The 11,380-nt window shown below is 42.7% G+C and overlaps 1 protein-coding gene across 1 annotated transcript in view; it reads left to right on the top strand.

Annotated features, from left to right (window-relative positions):
- Nucleotides 1-735: 735 nt before the first annotated feature.
- Nucleotides 736-11,380, top strand: part of CDH20 (cadherin 20) — a 119,290-nt gene continuing 108,645 nt past the window's right edge. The window contains exon 1 of the mRNA XM_063326081.1: nt 736-1,086. The gene's annotated coding sequence lies outside the window, so the exon portion shown is untranslated. The remainder of the gene's footprint in view (nt 1,087-11,380) is intronic.

The raw sequence follows: 11,380 nt of genomic DNA, 5'->3' as shown, positions 1-11,380 counted from the left end.
ACCTTCTCGTACCCGAGTGGACACATTTCCCTATCTCTTTCACATGTGCATGTCACCAAAGTTGGTGCAAGTTTGCTGCCTTCCCACAGCGTGCAGAAAGATGAAGGCTATGCAGGGCCGGTATATGAAATATCTGCCCTCCCAGTTACTTCAGGTCGAGACTGGAGCAAACTGGTAGGCAGAGAGGATGCCTTGTCCTGCTGCTACCTCTGCTGCTATCGTTCTGTGGGTAGGGATTATTTCAGCAAGCCTGGCAGCTTTTATGAACACTAAAATGATCTTTAAAAGTGGATGTAAAACCCCTTTATTATTTGGTTGTTTTTCCAAAGTCTTACACAAACCCTCCAGGAAATGGTACTGTTTACCCTCATAAAAGTAGCTTTGGCATTAGTCTCAGGATGTTTATTAAGCAAAATTGAGCCTTCTAAAGAAATTCAGCTTTCATCTCCCTACCCTTTCTGTTAAATAAAGCGACGCTTCGCCTCCCTAGTGCTACTTTCCGTCTCCCTCACAGCCCGTGGGGTGCGTTGGGGAATCCTCCCGCCAGGTAAAAAGCCCCGCAGAGGGGGAGACACGCAAGGGAGGGGGGGGGGGGGGGGGCTCTTCCCACAGCCGGGGAGCTGCGTGGGGCCGAGGGGCAGCAGCTGGGGGACGGGGTTCCCCGGGAAGGCGGGGGGGTGACGGCGGAGGAGGGCGCAGCTCCCCGGCACCAATCGCCTCCCGCAGGTCCCCGCGGTGGCGTTAGACCCGCCGCGACACTGACGGGCAGCGGAGCCCGCGGCAGCGGCCGCCGCTTCCAGCAGGGGCAGCTCCGGGGAGCGGGCCGGCCGCGGGGCTCCCTCCTCTTCCTCCTCCTCCTCCTCCTCCGCCCGCCGCGCAGCCCCCCAGCGCCCCCCCAGCCTCCCTCCGCAGCCAGAGGCGGGAGCGAGCGCCAGCGCTGCGCGGAGGCGCCCGGCGCGGCCCCTGCGGAGGGAAGGAGGGAAGGAAGGAGCGGGGGGGGGGGCGCGGTGATGTGAGGGGCGCACCCGGCGGAGGAGGGAAGTCCCCTCGCCGGGAAGGCAGCCGGGAGCTCCTCCACACAGCAAGGTAACCCGTCCTATCTTTCGGGGACTTTTTCTTATGCTTTTTTTCCTTTTCCCCCTCTTTTTTCTTTTCTCGTGTCTTTTTCATTATTTTTGTTTTATTTCTTTTTTTTCCCTTTCCTTTTTTTCTCAAATTTTTTTCACTTTCCTTTTTTTCCTTCTAAATTTTTTTCCTTCCTATTTTTTTTCCGTCTCCTTTTCTTTTTCTTCTTTTCTTTTCCCTTGTTTTATTTTTTTTTTCTTATCTTTTTTTATTTCCTCCTTCTTTCCCCGGCCCCCTACCTACCCAGCCGCTATCAGAGGGCGAGGCGGAGGCGGTGGGGGACGGAGCGAGCCCACACCGGGTCGCTCCGGAGTTTGCCCGGGACGATCTTCCCCGCCCTGCAGGTGCACCGCCGCGGCGGGCAGGGCCGGGCAGGCGGGGAGGTGGGTGTCCCGGCGGCACGGATGGCCGTCGGGACCCGGGAGCAGGTCCGGAGAGGCGGAGCGGGGCCAGAAGGAGCCGTCCGGGGACACCCAGCGGCTCCCTCCAACTTTCCCGGGGCGGAGATGCGGGGACCCGCCGCGGGGGCTTTCTGCAGAGAGCGGAAAAACCTGTAGAAAAAGGTGTATATGTGGGAAAGGGGGGGTGCTACACAGCAGGAGCTGGAAACTACCCCCCGCCTCCCGCCCCCTCGACTCGCCGGGGCTCCCGAGGAAGAAGCTCCCCCCACTCCCGCGGGGTCCGGGGGGCTCCGGGGCTCGGCGGGCGCTGCGGGAGCGGCGCGGAGGGGGCGCGGGGGGACACAAATGGTAAAAGATACGGAAGGAAGAGACCCAGTGGCTGGGACATAAATCAGGCAGAATATATGGGGAGTTGATGAGAATAGGTCTTTTCACACTTTAAAAAAAAAAAAAAAATAGGCACTTTGGAAGAGAAAAAGGAGGCTGATTATTGGCATCCAGCTCTGAAACCCAGGCAGCTGATGCTGAGGGGAGCCAAAGGGAGCAGTTCTTCTTGGTTTAAAAACAGCAAGACAGTCTCTGCCAAAGATTGCTGTAAACACTGAATAAAGATTTCATTGTGGCTTGGTGTGACTGGAATAATTAGGCAGTTAATTGTTCATTCTGATCTTAAAGTGCAGTAATCAGTAGTGCACAGTAGGAAAAATACGGCGGAAAGGGAGGAAATATAGCAATAGGAAAATGATAGCAAAATGTATCACTTTTTCCTCTTCTGCAGGTGGTTTTTTTTTTTTTTTTTTTTTTTTGGTGAGACTGAGAGCACGTGGGTACCGATCTATTTAGACAGAGATAGAGAACACCTTTGTAAAGCTGGGGTGTAATTGTGCTTTTGCTGCCACTGTGTCAACATAATTTCAGGCTGGACAAAATCAAATTATGAGACTTAAAGAAATCCTATTTTATGGAAATGAAATCTGAAGATGCCTGGAGAATGAACATCTTAACTAGATTGACTAATACCAATTAATGCATTTTACTTATGTGTGCACTTTATTGCCAACTCAGCAGGGATGAAAGCTAATGGTGCCAGCTTTTGTGCTGCTCTAAGACATTTTTCAAGCAGGCACACAAGGTTTTAATGCTAAACTGTTTTGAGTTTTTAGCACTGTGATTGTGTCCCTGTTCAACTCGAGTTCCTTGCAGCGGTGACTCTTTCATGGTAATCTAATGAAATGATCTCTTGTTACACTGTGTTAGCTATTCCCTGTGACACAGCAGGAAAATACAACCTGTGTGTATTTGTACTGGAGGTGGTTATAAGTTGTCGAGCAAGATGCACTTACAGGCAATAGACTATGACTCACTGATATTAACTGGAAGATGGCACCATAAGCAAAAAATGTTTTTCTTTCCTATATAGCATGTTTTTCCATATATATACATTTGTGATAAAGAAGTATAATAGTGGATTAATTATCATAAATGGTGGAAGAATGTTGTGTTTAAAACAAAGACAACTTACAAAGAAGTCCATAGTCATTTGAGCAAAGTAAAAGAATTACTCAAAGTCTAACTGTAAAGGAAACAGACTCATCCTTCATATAACTTTAGAGTAGTTATATGAAAGATTTATTTGGCTCAGAGACATCGATGTAGGCTGCCCATCCATCATAAATAAATAAATAAATGTGCTGGAATTGGGCAAGGTTTAAAAAGAAATTCAGTTCAGTATAATTTTCTGTCACTGCACATGCAGAAAGCTAGGAGCTACCCATTATAGAAAAAAACCCAAAATGCGTGCTTTCGTTCAATGCTGGAAAGTAAAGCAATTTGTTACATTTTGTTGAAGTTGAGTTTGTTGAAGGTTTTGACCTGCACTTTGTGAGATTTTTGTGGAAAGACAAGTGGAGAAAACAGGAGACATGTTGTCTAACAGTATAAAACTAATAGAAAACACTGCAGTCTTTGCTCAGGTCACAGAGTTTAGAAGAGCAAGAACAGAATGATGACTCCAGAGTTTTGTCCGAAATGCTGGTAAAAACATCACGTAACAACTGAGTATGTAAGGGCCAACTTTAAGATCTACTTTACAAGCATTTTTATTAAGCTGTTGAATGTGCCTTTTCCCACCAGTGATACTCAGTATTCTGTCTATGAAGAATAATCCTGATTTAATGGCGAGCTGTATTGAAAGGATATCTTCAAGGCATTTTACTTACTAGTACAGTCTGGAGGGGGACATTTCTGACTTTAACTGCACCTATCCAGTTTGAGAAACCTAAGGATGTTCTACTCTTCTTAGAGAAATCCAAAAAGCGTAGTGATCAAGTGATCGCATATGAGACACTGCTCAAGTTTCTGCTTGTGGTGTTCTGACAGAGAATGTTTCGAAAAATCTGCATAGTGTACCCCTTACACAAATACTACATTAAACTCTAGAATAATTTGAAGACCCGTAACAAGATTTTGAGAGAAGTCTCAAGTCTTTTTTCCTCCATTTTCAAATACAAAATTTACCAAGTGGCTCCTCATTTCTATAATAAAATGCATCCAAAACATCTTTTGGCCATCACAGTAAGTTTGGGAAGAGGCCTTTCTTGCATTGCTATAACATGTTTAGCAAAATACACAGAGAATTATACACTTTTATTCAAGGAAAACATTTGCCGTCAAATTGTAGTTAAATCCTGAGTACTATCTTATACCTAAACGTTGTTTGAAATGCATAGTACATCTTCATAATAAAATTGCATTGTCACAGACATAATTGTTATTCATAACAAGTAGTCTCACAAACGGATTCCATCCCTGTAAGTATTGAGCCTCAGTCAGGCCAATTATGACTAAATTACTGCATGTTCTCTGCTGTATCAACTAATTAAAGGGTAATTAATAAAATGATAATTTCATTCCATGGCAATGTCTACATCTGGTTGTCATAGCAGAGATTGTTTGACATATGGTTAAATGGTCAGATACTACATTGTACGAATGCAACATTTGCACAGAACACCTGGCAAGCCAGAGGAATTTTAACCCTTAAGACATGAGTTTCAAGAATCTGTGTCAACGTGCTGTTAGACTGGTTTGCTCATTCTCTCCACCTAGTCTTCTTAGGCGTTTAAGAAAATTTAGTTCTCCAGGTTAATTTAAGTAACTCTCTTGGGCCGGGGGAAGAGTGGGAAGATGACTTGAGATATTAGATTGGAAACGAAAGATAAAATAGTACTGACTTGTCATTGTGAGAAATAAAATAGGTGGGTCTAAATTAATTTCTGAGAGGAGACTCTCCATTGGTTCTCGTAATACTGGGAGCTTCCCCTTTAAGGAAAATCAGGCTAGAATTAGCATGGAGACAAAATTATCTTTTTTTCCTGGATACAATTGTATGCCAGGATTAAGACTGAGGTTGTGGTCACAACAGCATGGAAAAATCTGCATTGCAGCCTTCCCACACTGTACCTGTCATACGTAGATAAAACAAAACTTAGCTCCTCAAGGACAGTAACCATAACATTCACACATGCTAGAGAAATGAAACAGCCTTTTATCAAGTCAACAGATGATATGAATAAACAATTCTACTGTAGATACCTGATGTACAAGATAATGTATGCACATACCCTGAAATACCAGTGGCTGAAATTTTCAGGGCTGCCCATACGTGTTATTTTATACATAGCTGAAGGGAATATATCTTAAGCCCCCCAACATTGCCTTGAAAAATTTCAGTCACTGCTGTTTCAAAGCATGCGGAAGAGTGTATTTCTGTCCTTTAAAAGCATAAACTGTAAGTAGTGGTACTTTAACGTGGGTTAAATGACAGTTTCTTATCCGTAGTGGGTCAAGCTGAATCCCTCATAAAACTAAGAACAAGAAACGAAGTAACAGGCATAGTGTTTTCCTTCTCTGTAGGAAACAAACAAACCAAAAAAGGATAAAAAGGGGAAAATAGCTAGTGCTTTTTCACAAATAGAGCAAAGTAAAAAGGATGCAGTAAACTGCAGGAAGACATGAAAGTCTGTCTTTTCCCATGCAAACGATCCTCAATGAACAGTTCCCCCAGTGAATAGTCAGGGTCGCTCATCACCTCGCGCGGTCAGGTGCAGAGCGTGGCCAGTGATGCTTATAAAGCGCTGTTTGTCTGTCTCTCTGAGAGCCTGAGTCCTGCTTCTTGAGAATTTCCAAGCGCACGGATCCATCTCATTTTCATTCTACTCGTGTAACTCATTAACACCTGGAAAATCTTTTATAGCATTTAACTGCATCAGATGCACTGTCCGGCACATGTTTTCTTAATAGGGCTTTCACTGTGGTATTGTCAAAGAGCCCTTATGTCACAGCTGGGAACATGAATCTGTCATGTCAGTACTGTACCTTGTTTTAGACAGTAATAGTGTATGAGTGTGTTTTACGGAGGAGCTGAACATGCCCATATACTGCTTTAGCAGGGAAGAATGTGAAGCTTGTTCTCCTAAATAAAGATTCAGGCTGGTGGTAGTAGAGTACTTTGTACCATTTAAACACTGTTGCCTCTAAGGCATTGCACTTAAGGCAAGGGAAGTTTGAGGCAAGCAAGACGCGTCTTAGTCTTTCAGTGGTGTAACGCTGCTAGTTAACGATATGTCATTATTTACATTTCATTGGGAAAAAATTGCCAGAGGTTTCTAATTTAGCAGAAACAACTTAACTAGGAGTTGATATGAAAGTCCTTACCCTGGGAATATTTGGTTTTAAAACAAGTTTGATTTAAATATATTTGGCAATATAAGAAGAAGGGGAAGAGAAGTAAATGTTTCCTAATTCCACATGCTTTTTCTGCCCATTAAATCACTGTAAAACCCAGTTTTAAATAGATTACTTTGTAGCTCTGTAATCAGAATGCCTTGGGTAATTAAAAAACGATAGAACTGTGAAAACCGACTGCAACGCATGTGTAAGACCTACTTTTTCACAGGAATTTTTAACATAGTTACATACATTTCATCTGAAAGTTAAACACTTAAAATTCACCAGCTACAACACTACCAAGCATGTCATGATGGCATTCCAAAAGACAGAGTGCACCTTTGAAAAGTGTTTGCAGACTTGAGAAACCATAACTGTTGTGAAGCAGTTGACTCAGGTCCTCATTTAAAGAATGAATGGATGAAAGGAGCATTTCATGCAGTCACAGGAGGTTCCAGTTTTTAAACTACTTGTTTTACTTTGAAAAGCATAAGTATAGTTCATATGCTAAGGAATAAATTAAAGGGCTTTCAGGTACTCAAGGTGAAGTTACGCTGTCAAATGCATTCTGTATGTTTAAAATATTTGTCTCTGTTGGTTTTGTAATAGCTTTTCAAAAGCCTGAGTGTGCAGGCATTGATACCCCAGACCATAACCAGCCCAAGCTTAAGCTGGAATCAGTGAACCACCGAGGCGTCCAGGTTACAGACTGCCTTCTGAATTTCTCTCTTTTCTCCTTTTTGCCATTTGTGTTTTCTCCTGTTTTTTCTAACAGTGACAGCATTGAGGTGCTCTCATGAGCCCATGCCATCAGTTCATGTCCATGTCCTCACCAAAGAGGAAAGGAACTGGGCTGGTTAGGGCTGCTGTGGGGCCCCTGGGGAGAGCACCTGAATTTGTTTCTCTGTAGGGCCTTTCTGTAAATTATTCCACTTTTTTCAGACAGGCTCAAGCCTTTCATGCTTCTGTGTAGATACCCAATGGAGCGAACACTCACCAAACTGCGTAGGGTTTGCCCTACTGGGCTATGCAGCACCCAACAACGTAGCCCAAGAGGTGCTAACAGTTTTGAAGTTGAGAGCACACCAGGGCTGAATTCTTCTCCATGATTCCTTTTAGCCTACTACAGAAGCAAATCAAAGATAAAAAATAAGTCTATGAAATTAAACTTTCAACATGCAAAGCTGTTGTGAGACACAGTTAAGAGCCCTTGCAATATGTAACTTAGTTACAGCAAAACAAGTTAAGGACTGAGCAAAAGGCCTAACTGTAAATTTCCTTGCTTGTATGAGTTTAATTTAGAATTGCAATCATGATGTAACGTAAATTAAAATAGCAGTAGTAGATCGCTAGTTGGCAAATCTCTTAAGAATAATATAGGTACCCCACTAGATTATTATATATGGAGTGCCTTCTGTGTGCTTAACTTATTGCTGAAATTAGTCTATTTTTTAATTTTAAGATACTTTTGAAGAGGAGGGGAGTGCTTTAACAGGTGAAGTTCTGCTGACTCTCAGTGAGAATTAGGAGGCTGACTTCTGGAAAGGGAATTCCTAAATGAAAAGAAGCATTTCCCTGAAAAAAAAATCTGAAATTTTGCCCTAAGCATCCTCCAATCCACGCATACCATTCACGGACTTATTATGTATTGCTTGACCTGCAGGTACAATATATTAAGGCTTCACAGCAAAAATACGTTTTTAAGGAACAGAGTGAAGAAATAGAAGGAAATGAGCATGCCTCATGAAGGATGTGTGAAGGGCAGACAAATGCCTCCCCAGATAGGGAGGTCTGGGAAGAGTGTGTATCAGTGGTGCGCGACCATTTTAGTTGGACACTCGGTTTCTTCCAGTGTCAGAGGAGGGCTGCATGCATCAACCGACTCCTGTATCTCCTGAGAGGAACCACTGCACTTGCCTGTTTGGCTCATGCTTCCCATATGGATTTGCTTTAGTCTTGTGTCTCCTTCAGGAAGTGATATGGAGATGGGCAGGCACCATGCAAAAAATTAGGGGTGCCTGCTCCTCGTGGACATCTCTCTCTAAGGCAAGGAGGAGTGAGCACAGGCTGGTAAATTTATTCTGATAGCAAGCCTAAACATCCTCTTTTCTGAGCACCCCATGGACACCCAGGGGAGATCCTGTCAAATGACTAGTGCATGTCCTTGATAATGACAGGGGAAAGAGCTACCAGGCCTATTGGAAAGGCAACAGTCACATTATCAGACATTATCAGACCAGCACCTGTGGCCCACAGCCCTGCACACCTAACATCCCTGTGACCCTCCTCGGGAGGAAGGGCCTCGAGGAGCAGACACATCATTGCCCTGGTAGAACAAGCTCCACGCTAAGCATTTGTAGCGGAGGAGGCACGTAGTCACGGTGCTGTAAGGAAGAGCTGAAATCAGCCTTCAAGCAGATGACAAGAGAGGATCTGTCAAACCAGCCTTCAAGAGGACAGAGAGCATGTTGAGAGAAAACGATGATAATAGCAACAAAACCTTGCCGAGACTGAACAGAGGAAGAAGCTGCAGGAGGGCAAGGAAACAGAGGATTTGTATAGTGAGGCAGAGAGAAAGAAATGACAAATGTCTTCATAAAATAACAGAGACAAAAAAGGACAGATCTGATTGGTGGCAGGTATAGAATTTGACTCTGGCTTGGAGAGGGACTAATATAAAAAGAAGACAAATAACTGTTTCACAGGCTTGTGAATGAGCATGGCAGAAAGCAGAGCAGTTTATGGTAACAAATAGAGATTGGAATAGCAGCATCTGGATCCCACAAGGAGTCTCCAGGGGGAGTACAGGATATTGAAGGGGTTTTGTGAAAAAAATCAGATTCCTAGATTAGTGTGTGGAGTTTCAGGTTATAGCTCATCAATATCCCAAGAGAAAGGTGTCAACAATGTGTCATAGATATTAGGGTTATATACGTAATGGAACCATTATGTAAAAATGCTGGACTGAATCAAGGCTAAACCTTTATTGTGTAGTATAGCCTTTGGAAAGGTTAATCCTCATTAGGATGAGTTCAGGGGCACTGCTAAGGGTGCGGTGCTAAATACGTTGTGGTTGAGGATCCACTGTTTTAGGTGGGCTAGTTGTGCTGACTCATGCTCATGGTACATCTCAACATGAAGTCGAGGACTAAGGAACTGGATGTTAGGTTCAGATGTGTAGAAAAGATAATGGAAAAAAAAAAAAAAGGCAGGGGGGAAGAGCTGCTTAACACTGAGTTGGCAGTCTGTGCCGGTCTGTTTTCTTGCCCATTTGCCCCAGATAGCTCTTCAAGTCCCCTCTTGCTTGCTGTCATCCTGCTCTGAGGCAATGAAAGGAGCTCTCATCAAGCCCCATTTGTGTTATGATGACTGCTAAATACCTGAGGGTTAGTGAGGCAATGAATGAACGTGGGCTAACAGTAGTGATACCCAGTAAAGCTATTAACTGTTCTGTATTAACTATTTGCTATCTCCATCCCATTGGTTTCTTACTTTTGGGAGAAGGCGCCCCATTGCATTATCTCTGTAATCCCGGACTGAGTTATATAGGTGTTTATGCAGAGTAAACATATGTAGTGATGTATGGCTGGTAGGTGTTTATTTTTTAGTACAAATTCCTAGCCTAGATTTGATTAAAATATGTTGCCATGTCATTTCTGCTACCAGTCAACCCTTTGATTACGAGGACCTTGTTTTGTTGAAACATTAATAATTATAATATTAAAAATAACTTATAGGATGTTCTATTTGTTTTCTTCTTCAGGTGTCAGTTTAGTAAAACATCAGTAAAATGGTCATAAATAACCATTTGAAATAGTTTTTTAACGCAATTTGTTCTTCTCTTTCTTTTCTAAGATATGAGTGCTTCAGTGTTGATACCTTTGCAGTGGGCAAAAAGTGACTGTCCCAGGAGTGCATGGCTGATTCTTGAAGTTACCGTAGCATCTGGACACTTAACTTCCCATTATTTTTAATGATCACTGAGCATCCAAATTCCCCACGTACTTCCAGTTACCTACCAAATCGTCCTCAAAGAGTTGGTGGACCAAAACTGATTTTATTCTGAGTAAAATTACCTTCTTTTCTCCAGGAGCTTATCAAGTTATTTATTGAAGATGCAATTGCCAAATGTCATGACATATTTGACTCACTAGCTGTAAATATACAATCTATCAGCCATTACGTGTATTTTAAAGTGTTTTTAAGTCCATTGGTCTTACTTTAGCCTCTTTAGGAACTATCAAGAGGGGACTGAACCACTTAACTTCTGACTTAAAATATCATCCTATGCTTGTTGGATGATTGTTTTATTGGAAGACCCCCTGCGTTGCCGGGCTCCAGGAGAGTTAGAAGAAAGTCTGTTTTCTCATATGTTAATGATTGGTGTCATCTCTGGCTAGAGAGAGATCTTCGGTTCTGTATGTTCACGGGCTATTCAGACACATGTCTGAAATCATTGCTTTGATGAACTTCTTTCTATGATAATTTACTCATCAGGGTACCATTTCACAATGTCAGTCTGTTACTTGAAAAACATTTACATGATGCAGTGAAGTAGAATACAAATTAGAGCAGTATTTTATACAGAGATTTCTCTTTTCTGATTTGCTTTACTGCATAGATAGAGACCACTTAAAAAGCATCCCCCTGCTGCATAACCCCACTGCCGACAGTAACTTCAGTAACAATCATAAAATTCTCCTTTAATGCTAGCAATCTCCGTAAGGATAAGAAACACAGGGTAATGTAATGCCGCATAATCTGTATGTTTAGCATTAGAAATACCTCTCATCAATGAAAAAAAGCTAGGAAGTGGGTTTTTTTTTAAAGCTCAATACTATGTGAAAGTATTCAGAATGGAGATAATATCAGCGAACTGCAAAGGAGGATACGTTTGAAAGTTCTGGCCATATTGACCAATAAACAATTTATGGTGAGAACACAAACAAACCGTTAGAATATTTTAAGACTGTAGCTTGTGACAACTATACTTTATTTATGACTTTGCAGTACAGTCTTCTCCAGTAATGTTTACAGGAAGTAAAAAAAAGATGGAAAGGGGGAAGAAGCAGCCTTCCCAGTGTTTTATACTCCTGTCTGCTGCCATGTGTGGGGTATTGTCAACA

Source organism: Chroicocephalus ridibundus, chromosome 2 (assembly GCF_963924245.1).
Source record: "Chroicocephalus ridibundus chromosome 2, bChrRid1.1, whole genome shotgun sequence".
Taxonomy (NCBI): domain Eukaryota; kingdom Metazoa; phylum Chordata; class Aves; order Charadriiformes; family Laridae; genus Chroicocephalus; species Chroicocephalus ridibundus.
The sequence above is the reverse complement of the archived record's forward strand: the minus strand, read 5'-3'. Positions and strand labels throughout refer to the sequence as shown.